Here is a 7,643-nt window from a genome sequence, read left to right as displayed (position 1 = left end):
TCGAAGTAGTCTTATATGAGGCAATTCTTGATTCTTTTTTTCTAGCAAAACACGGCCTAGTTCTGTATTACGCAAGCATCTGCAATACGTATGCAGCACTTGTTTATTTCTGCATCCTTATGAACAGATTACAGCATTCACTGCTGTGTAGAAGAACCAGCATTGCAAGTAAAGTTTTACACATTACATGCAGAACTCAGAACTCAGAAAAGAAAGTCAAAATACATTCTAAACTAAGTAACAATGTAAATTGCAAATGAGGTGACATAAAACGATTCAGCGAAATACTCGCATAGTGTTTGAAATACAGTAAATCTGACTGAATCCAAATAATATAAGTAGCTTATTTTTGGTGTTGTAAAGTCATTTGGATATAAATGTGGTTCCCTTTCTCATATAAATTAGACCCCTTTCCCCCTCTCATGTTATCATTATGACCATTTCATATTATATAGGAAATAATCAATAACTCAGAATTTCACTTTTTTACTGTATATAACCGTAATTTGACTGCACACCAGACGGAAATATTATCAGCACAATAGGAAGCTGCTGTTGTAGTTACGCTGCTACTTCGCTTCCTGTAAAACAGGAATGGCCAGAGAGAGAGAGTGGAAAAATGATCATGAATAATTAAACTATCATTGTTTTTGGCGCAAAACAACTTTGGCTAACGTTATAAGTGAACCAGAAACTGATTTCTTTGGCAACACACTGAATATTTTTCATTAACACTGATTAAAATACACTCTGTCTGCATTTACAATCAAAATCATTTACAGCTGTTACTGTTTCTCAGTGTGTTTGTTAAATGGTAGACTTAAGATTGGATTGGCTACACTGAGTACATGTTTTAGCATATGTCTGAACTGTTGATCCTGACTCATCAAGTGATGCTCTTTGAGAAAATATGACATGCTTGCGCTGTCTCGGTATACTGTATGTTTCTATAAATGTCTTTCAGTGTAGTTAAGTTCTCCAGTTGCCTGACCGAACTGGATCTCGGTGAGAATCACATTGGAGAAGATGGTGCAAAAGTGTTTTTAGAGGCCCTGAGAGAGAGACAAGCAAGTATGGATTTATAGAAATATGGAAATACAACTTAAATAAGGCTGCAGTGACCTCGTGCAAAGATGTTACATTTTGGAGTTTATTCCACATGTGAAATGTGAAGTTACTCATATAATTGTGTCCCACTTTTGGTTTGGTCAAATGAGATTGTAAATCATTTCCCCATCTTTTTGACAGCTAAACTATCTCCAATAAAAATCCAGGTTTCAACACGCATGTCCGCAGAAACATTCAGTGCTATTTTGAAAAGTGCAAAGGAGCTTAAATCTGGGAAAAAGAGACGAAAGACTAAGGTGCAGTATAGGATTTTTTTGATGCTACACACTTACAAATGTGTCTGTAAGCCTTTCTCAGAACTAATTTCTCTTTTCTGAGTCATTTTTTCAAAATGTTTTTAGTCACAAGGCTTCAAATCATTTTGGGGACACTGTAGTTTCTTACAATTTCATGAAAATGTAACTGAATTCATGGAAGTATGAATTTCTGTCTGCCATAATGCTCATACCTCTCTTATTTTTTCATTTCTAAAGGGAAAAAAGAAGTAGTCTGTCTGGAGGATATTGAAGGACATTGCTGACTGACACAAGAATGCTTTTCCAGACTATTTCTCCATGTTTTCAATTTGTCGCCACAGTTTTTTAGAATCGTCTTCTTTTTATGTGGTCTGAGTTGCATTTGACAACAGCTGTGCACCAAATGTGACCGCACAGCAGACTCCCAGATTATGAACCACTTATTTGTCCGTGGTGCTCTAGCAGGGGTTCGGGAACGGATCTTATTTTATGCTGCTCCATTGGGAGCTTGAAATAGCAGAAGGATGTTTGTTCTTAAGTGCTTCTTTCTTTTTCTTGTCCCTTCAAGTACATACTTGCTAACAGAATGTTATAACAGTTTAATGCATGAAATGTTTATATTTTATGATAATGTGAACGACAGAGTTAGCATTTATTAGTGTGTGTACTACCTGTTATATGGAGAGCAGACTAGATATGTTTTCTGGTAAATTTGGTTTTGTCTTCACTCTGTGGCCAAGAATGATATTGCACTGTGTCGCGTTCATTTCTATGGATTTACAATCCACAGGCTGGTCGCCTGTTTTACATTTGACTTCTGCCTCTGTAGTGGAACATGACAAAATAATGCGCATCCAAACATGAAATTTGACTGCAGAATTTCTCTTGTTGCATAATAAGGAATGCCTGATTGTATGGCTTCAAATGGTGCATAATTAAATACCATAAACAATCAAATTAACAAGCAAAATGAATCAATAGCAAACATGATTTAATTAACCTGACAGGCAGATTTTTGTATCTGTTTGAAATACTAAAACTAATAATTTAACAATATCTTTTCACCCAGTATAGACCTGCACTATACTTATATTAAACTTGTTTATTGGATTACTTGACTTCTAAAAAAAACTTCTATAACATGACTTATAGTCCTAACACAAATTAAATGTATTCGTTGTTCCTGATTTAACTGTATTGCATTTGTTTTTAATTATATTTATTGTTTAAATCTTTTCAATCTTACAGCAGACGAGGCTATTAAGAATAATGGTACACATTTCTTCAAAACCTAAATTGTGTTCACTACAATGGTTTTCCATAAAAAGAAGTCAGTATTCTATCCATACATTTGAATTTGATTAGAATACCTGCCATAGGCAGCAATAAGGTCCTAATTTTTTTCCATGGTTGTAATTATTTGTGTAAGGAATTCAAAAAACAAGTTACTGTTGTATTTAGAAAAATATAAAAGTATATCCTGCAACTTCATCAGTCTAAGGCAGGGGTAGGCAAGTTTGGGAATCATTCAAAATCTCTTTGAGTTAAAACAAATTAGAATAGAAGTACAGTTTATGTGGGTTCCAGCCCATGTGGGAATGAAAGGAAATGAAGAAGCAGATAAATTAGCTAAGCAAGCAGTAGATGAAGAAATAGTAGAAATTGAGCTATCACATAGTATAAGAGATATAAAATCAGTAATAAAGGAGAAAGGTGGCAATTAAAAGTGGCAACAGTATTGGGATAATGAGACTAAAGGGAGACATTTATATGCAATACAAAAGAAAGTGGGAGAAATAGGAGGGAGGAAAGACTAAGAATGGGACTTACAGGTTTGAATAAAACATTACATTTAATATCTAAACATCCAACGGGATTGTGTGAGAAATGTGGACAGAGTGAAACCGTAGAACATGTGATTATTAATTGTAAGGGTTGTGATGAAGAAAGAGAAGTGCTAAGAGAAGAAGTATGGAAGAATGAAGGAAAAGTGTTAACATTAAAGAATATATTAGACTCAGATATAAGAAAATGGTACGATAAATGTGTTGTTTCAGTTTCTGAATAATACAGGTTTAATGAAGAGAATGTAGGATAAGTATATAGAGAGAGGTAGAAGATGCTGATATAGTGTGGGTAGAAGGGAAAGTATATCTGAAGGTTAAATAAGGATACAGTGGGATATTGGGGTGGAAACTGAAGGAGCTACTGTATAAGGTACCCCTGGTCTAAGGGTATAATGTACCCCTGGTCTAAGGGTATAAGGTACTGTATAAGGTACCCCTGGTCTAAGGGTATAATGTACCCCTGGTCTAAGGGTATAAGGTACCCCTGGTCTAAGGGTATAAGGTACCCCTGGTCTAAGGGTATAAGGTACCCCTGGTCTAAGGGTATAAGGTACCCCTGGTCTAAGGGTATAATGTACCCCTGGTCTAAGGGTATAAGGTACCCCTGGTCTAAGGGTATAAGGTACCCCTGGTCTAAGGGTATAAGGTACCCCTGGTCTAAGGGTATAAGGTACCCCTGGTCTAAGGGTATAAGGTACCCCTGGTCTAAGGGTATAAGGTACCCCTGGTCTAAGGGTATAAGGTACCCCTGGTCTAAGGGTATAAGGTACCCCTGGTCTAAGGGTATAAGGTACCCCTGGTCTAAGGGTATAAGGTACCCCTGGTCTAAGGGTATAAGGTACCCCTGGTCTAAGGGTATAAGGTACCCCTGGTCTAAGGGTATAAGGTACCCCTGGTCTAAGGGTATAAGGTACCCCTGGTCTAAGGGTATAAGGTACCCCTGGTCTAAGGGTATAAGGTACCCCTGGTCTAAGGGTATAAGGTACCCCTGGTCTAAGGGTATAAGGTACCCCTGGTCTAAGGGTATAAGGTACCCCTGGTCTAAGGGTATAAGGTACCCCTGGTCTAAGGGTATAAGGTACCCCTGGTCTAAGGGTATAAGGTACCCCTGGTCTAAGGGTATAAGGTACCCCTGGTCTAAGGGTATAAGGTACCCCTGGTCTAAGGGTATAAGGTACCCCTGGTCTAAGGGTATAAGGTACCCCTGGTCTAAGGGTATAAGGTACCCCTGGTCTAAGGGTATAAGGTACCCCTGGTCTAAGGGTATAAGGTACCCCTGGTCTAAGGGTATAAGGTACCCCTGGTCTAAGGGTATAAGGTACCCCTGGTCTAAGGGTATAAGGTACCCCTGGTCTAAGGGTATAAGGTACCCCTGGTCTAAGGGTATAAGGTACCCCTGGTCTAAGGGTATAAGGTACCCCTGGTCTAAGGGTATAAGGTACCCCTGGTCTAAGGGTATAAGGTACCCCTGGTCTAAGGGTATAAGGTACCCCTGGTCTAAGGGTATAAGGTACCCCTGGTCTAAGGGTATAAGGTACCCCTGGTCTAAGGGTATAAGGTACCCCTGGTCTAAGGGTATAAGGTACCCCTGGTCTAAGGGTATAAGGTACCCCTGGTCTAAGGGTATAAGGTACCCCTGGTCTAAGGGTATAAGGTACCCCTGGTCTAAGGGTATAAGGTACCCCTGGTCTAAGGGTATAAGGTACCCCTGGTCTAAGGGTATAAGGTACCCCTGGTCTAAGGGTATAAGGTACCCCTGGTCTAAGGGTATAAGGTACCCCTGGTCTAAGGGTATAAGGTACCCCTGGTCTAAGGGTATAAGGTACCCCTGGTCTAAGGGTATAAGGTACCCCTGGTCTAAGGGTATAAGGTACCCCTGGTCTAAGGGTATAAGGTACCCCTGGTCTAAGGGTATAAGGTACCCCTGGTCTAAGGGTATAAGGTACCCCTGGTCTAAGGGTATAAGGTACCCCTGGTCTAAGGGTATAAGGTACCCCTGGTCTAAGGGTATAAGGTACCCCTGGTCTAAGGGTATAAGGTACCCCTGGTCTAAGGGTATAAGGTACCCCTGGTCTAAGGGTATAAGGTACCCCTGGTCTAAGGGTATAAGGTACCCCTGGTCTAAGGGTATAAGGTACCCCTGGTCTAAGGGTATAAGGTACCCCTGGTCTAAGGGTATAAGGTACCCCTGGTCTAAGGGTATAAGGTACCCCTGGTCTAAGGGTATAAGGTACCCCTGGTCTAAGGGTATAAGGTACCCCTGGTCTAAGGGTATAAGGTACCCCTGGTCTAAGGGTATAAGGTACCCCTGGTCTAAGGGTATAAGGTACCCCTGGTCTAAGGGTATAAGGTACCCCTGGTCTAAGGGTATAAGGTACCCCTGGTCTAAGGGTATAAGGTACCCCTGGTCTAAGGGTATAAGGTACCCCTGGTCTAAGGGTATAAGGTACCCCTGGTCTAAGGGTATAAGGTACCCCTGGTCTAAGGGTATAAGGTACCCCTGGTCTAAGGGTATAAGGTACCCCTGGTCTAAGGGTATAAGGTACCCCTGGTCTAAGGGTATAAGGTACCCCTGGTCTAAGGGTATAAGGTACCCCTGGTCTAAGGGTATAAGGTACCCCTGGTCTAAGGGTATAAGGTACCCCTGGTCTAAGGGTATAAGGTACCCCTGGTCTAAGGGTATAAGGTACCCCTGGTCTAAGGGTATAAGGTACCCCTGGTCTAAGGGTATAAGGTACCCCTGGTCTAAGGGTATAAGGTACCCCTGGTCTAAGGGTATAAGGTACCCCTGGTCTAAGGGTATAAGGTACCCCTGGTCTAAGGGTATAAGGTACCCCTGGTCTAAGGGTATAAGGTACCCCTGGTCTAAGGGTATAAGGTACCCCTGGTCTAAGGGTATAAGAGGGTGAACATTGTAAATGGCCAGGAGTCCATACTAGATCTTACATTGGTATCAGAAAATATGGCAAACATATGTACATGGAAAGTTTTGAAGGAAACAACAGTAGGGAGTGATCATTATCCAGTAAAAAGCAGAATTGGTGTTAGAATACAAAAGGCAGAACAAGGAAACCTAGAAAGGTGGAAATTAAAGAATGCAGGATGGGAAATATTCAGTTATATTTGTAGTAATAGAATTATTGAAATGGAAGACCAGGAAGATGGAATAGAAGAATATAATGAAAAAATAAGTAATATTATACATAAAACAGCGACAGAGATAATAGGAAAGAAAACAACAGTTAGGAAAAGGAAGTCAGTTCCATGGTGGAATAAAAAGTGTGAAGAAGTTATACAACAAAGGAATAAAGCATTTAAGAAAGTTAAATCATCTTATCTATACTCTGACCTTATAAAGTATAAGAAAGCACAAGCTATAGTAAGGAAAACTATTAAAACAGCTAAAAGAAACTATTGGAGAAATTACTGTAATAGTATTGGATGGGATATACAGATTTCAGATATTTGGAGTATGATTAGAAGGATGGGAGGTATTTGCAAGGATTTTAACACGCCAGTATTAAAGAATGGAAATGAAATTGCAGTTTCAAATAAAGAGAAAGCAGAGATGCTAGCTAACAAAAGTAAAAAAGTAAATTGTAGTAGTAATTTGACTGAAGAGGCTAAGAAGTGTAGAGAGAGAGTTAGGAGAGAAAATCTTGAATAAGTGAATAAGTGTGAAGCAAGTGGAAACCCGCTAGATGCAGATTTTTCACTTTATGAGTTAAAAAGAGCAATTGCTAAAGTAAAAGAAACTTCTCCTGGGCAGGATGAGATATGTTATAGTATGATAGGAAAATTATCAGATGTAGCACTTTTTAAATTACTGAAGTTATACAACAAAATATGGGCAGAGGGCAAACTTCCTTCAGCATGGAAACATGCAATAGTTATCCCTGTAGGAAAGCCTGGCAAGGATACGTCAGAAGCAACAAATTATAGACCAATAGCACTAACATCAAACATGTGCAAAATTATGGAGAGAATGATTACAAATAGGCTTACATATGTAATAGAAAACAGAGGTATTTTTACTCCTCATCAAAATGGCTTCCGGAAAGGTAGAACGACAATGGATTCAATATTATGTTTAGAATCAGAAATAAGAAAGGCACAGATAAATAAAGAAGTCGTAATTGCAGTTTTTATTGATGTGGAAAAAGCTTATGACATGTTATGGAAAGAAGGGCTACTTATAAAACTCAAGAATATGGGAATTAGAGGAAGAAGTTATAACTGGGTGTTGGATTTTTTATTTGAGAGGAAAATTCAGGTTAGAGTGGGAACATCTTGTTCTACTGTTTATGCAGTTGAAAATGGAACTCCGCAAGGGAGTGTGTGTAGCCCTCTTCTATTCAATATAATGATAAATGATATATTCAATTCAATTTACAGCAAGATATGGGTAAATCGTTATATGCGGATGATGGGG

The sequence above is a fragment of the Sinocyclocheilus grahami genome, unplaced genomic scaffold (genome assembly GCF_001515645.1).
Source record: "Sinocyclocheilus grahami isolate Dianchi unplaced genomic scaffold, SAMN03320097.WGS_v1.1 scaffold1092.1, whole genome shotgun sequence".
Lineage (NCBI taxonomy): Eukaryota > Metazoa > Chordata > Actinopteri > Cypriniformes > Cyprinidae > Sinocyclocheilus > Sinocyclocheilus grahami.
This window is presented reverse-complemented; position numbering follows the sequence as displayed.